This window comes from Cotesia glomerata, linkage group LG8, assembly GCF_020080835.1.
Source record: "Cotesia glomerata isolate CgM1 linkage group LG8, MPM_Cglom_v2.3, whole genome shotgun sequence".
NCBI lineage: Eukaryota > Metazoa > Arthropoda > Insecta > Hymenoptera > Braconidae > Cotesia > Cotesia glomerata.
Window position 1 is genome coordinate 14917297 of NC_058165.1, and position 3350 is coordinate 14920646.

At 31.0% G+C, this 3350-nt stretch overlaps 1 non-coding gene across 1 annotated transcript; it reads left to right on the forward strand.

The window, feature by feature from the left end:
• Positions 1-317: 317 nt before the first annotated feature.
• LOC123271108 lies at positions 318-440 on the forward strand. Its single transcript, XR_006510785.1, has one exon. It is a non-coding gene; the product is annotated as a 5S ribosomal RNA (ribosomal RNA).
• The last annotated feature ends 2910 nt before the right edge of the window (positions 441-3350 follow it).

The window sequence follows — 3350 nt, forward strand, 5'->3', positions numbered from 1 at the left end:
GCTGACAACACGATCTTGGTAAACTTAGGTGTTAATTAATAACGAACATAAAAAATTTGTTCTTAAAACTATAATAATCAATATTCTAGTTGATAACAAACATGAAATGAATTTGTTCTTAAAACTATTAAAACAACATTTGATCCGGATACAAGTCAATACGGCTGAAAAGTTACTAGGAGAGAAAAATTTCACGAAGATTTTTAGCAAACAATTGTGTAAAAATAATGAAGGAGTAAACTCCAGTTGTGCGTCGGAGCTGACACACACGATTTTTTATTGACTTATTCAAGTACAAAGATAATTGATTAATGTTCGTCAACGGCCATATCATGCTGAGTTGAAACACCAGTTCTCGTCCGATCACTGAAGTTAAGCAGCATTGAGCGTGGTTAGTACTTGGATGGGTGACCGCTTGGGAACACCACGTGTTGTTGGCACACATTTTTTTTTCTTCAGAAATCAAAAATTCTTTTGTCTCATTATAAAACTCTATATAGAATAAAAAAGTAAATAACAAATTTTAATAAATATAAATTAAAAATAGTGTAAATAAGAAAAAGATGTATTTTATTAATTTTTTTTTTTTTTTTAAAGCGTGAGGTGCATGGTACCAATAGTTATAAATATTTTATTGAAAGATTATTGAAAGATTATTAAGTAGAAGGATTATTATTTCGATAATATCTTAAGAAGCACCCCACGCTTTTTTAAAATTAAATACATTTTTTTCTTATTTACAATATTATTAATTTATATTTATTATAATTTATTTTTTATTTTTTAATTTGGTTTTCTATATGAAGTGTGTTTTTTAGTTTTTTTAAACTATTATTTAAACTATTACATTTCATGATAAATATAATATATTAATCATATGGGTCATTCCACCAAATAAGAACATTTTTACGGGGCGACCCTCGCGGATTATGTTTAAAATTTATGGAGGTGTTCTCTATCATAAGACAAAAATTCTCTGAGAGTTTTAGCTCTTAATACGTAGCGGTCTTGAAGTTATGATTTTTTGAAATTTTGGAAAAAATTTTTTTGCAACTTTTTCGTCAATTTTTCTGATATGAAAAACATTTTTAAACAAAATCGACAAACATTGTATTTTGTAGGAAAAATTCTCAGCTTTTGAATGAAAATATTTATTTTTTCATAAACTCATCAGAAGACCCTTAAAAATCGAATTAAAGTGGAAAAATTGATTTTTTTCGGTGTGCAGCCCAAAATTCTTCAAATTTGAATTTTTTTTCTGAAAGCTGAGAGTTTTTTACACAAAATATAGCGTTTTGCCGATGTGCATATTTTTTGTTTCGTCACAATTAAATTAAATGTTAGATTCACTATGCAGTAATATAATTCAGAATAGTAATATAATTTCCTCTTTAATACTAAAATTATAGTACTCAGAAATTTTGAACCACCTGCTTAAAAGATGAGTCTATACTTCGTCACTTATCATGCAGATGGCGCTCACAACTCCCTCTATTTACTTTCATTTTGTGATTCTTTCTTGAGCGATTTCTTTTCGGATCGTTTGTTCTTAACAAAAATATAATTGCTCAAGTTTTTAAGTAATAATTATTGCGTTACTTTGATATTTCATCACCATGAGTAAACGTATACGGTCAATAAATTGTTGTAATCCATTCAATGAGTCACGTAAGTAACTAATACAGTGCACTTGACCTCTTATGTATAACCTCTACGTAGAACCAATGAAATTAATGGCCTTGTGTTTAATATTGACTTTTGACATCTATTTAAACGAAACTTTTAGATAAAAAAGGAGTTGAAGATTTAAGAAAATTTCCCGACGAAGATCGTTGGAAATTTCCTGACTTAGATGACACTTCAATGTTATATGTGCGTTGTCGATTCCGTGTCAAAGAATATATTCCGCCGGCATCAGAGGAAGAGGAAATTATTTCAAGTCAAATTAGTGTTGAAAGTCTGAGTATATCAGCTGAAATTTGTACTCAAGGAATCAGTTTATCTCGAACTGTCAGTAATTTTAGCGACAATCTATGTGATTACAATGATCATTCTTTAGAGCGATTTTTGAAAATTCCTCTTATTGAAAAAGGCAGGTAAAAATTTTCTATTGATTAAGATTTTCATTTACTGAGTGAAAACTTACTTAATTATTTTTCTATGCGTTTAATTTAAGGATTGGGTTGTAGAATCTCAGCCAATTTACAAAAATTTATTAAATAAATTAGTTTGTAACAATCCAAAAGATACGTGCTTTTCCAGAATGTGCAATAGTTATCCAAATAATGAAGAAATCGCTGATTATTTTCGTGTGTCGTTTAATGAATCTGATGTTAATGAAATCCAATATAAAATGTGGATATCAACAGACCGTTGTACTATTGTGAATGTTACTTCAGATTCCGAAGACTTCATCGAGACTTTAGTGACGCAACTTGATAAGCTTTTGAAACATGATTTTATTGCGAAAACACAAAGTCGATTTTTTTCTGATACAAAACTAAATTTAAAGAGCGGCGAATTCGCCGTAGTATTTGACTTTGCGGAAAATTATGCATTCGTTGTGCAGGAAGCAGCTCAAGGCTTTCATTGGAATAATGATCAAGCTACTATATTTCCAATAGTGATTTATTATAACGAAAATAATACTATTAAGCATTTGAGCTTTGCTGGTATTTCAGATTGTCTTAAGCACGACACAGTTTTAATTTATTTATTTCAAGAGCAATTGATTGCCTTTCTTAAAAAGAAGTTGCTGTCATCAATACGATTTTTTACTTCTCTGATGGAGCTCCACAACAATTCAAAAACAAGAAAGCATTTACAAACTTATGTTATCATTATGCTGACTTCGAAATCAACGCTGAGTGGCATTTTTTTGCAACTGCCCATGGCAAAGGACCATGCGATGGTCTTGCGGGTTCATTAAAACGATATGCTGCTAGAGCTTCATTACAAATGAACAATAAAGAGCATATACTGAAACCACAAGATTTGTTTTCCTGGGGAACGAAAAATTTTACAAGCGTTGACTTTACTTTTATAGCTAATGACGATTATTTAATAAAAAAATTAGGAAAACGGTTGACCCTGAAGGCCATCCCTGCAACTTCCCGCTAATTCCATACTTAGGCGCTTAAAATTGCACCAATGACGTTTTTGAGCTCTTCGAGCTAAGATGAAAAATTAAAAAAAAAACACACACACACACACACACACACACACACACACACACACACACACACACACACACACACACACACACAAACGGCGGAAAAAAGGAGGTGAATGAATGGCAAAAAGTCCAGTCAAGGAAGTCCAAGAGAGAGCAAGCAGTAGAAAAGCTCCAG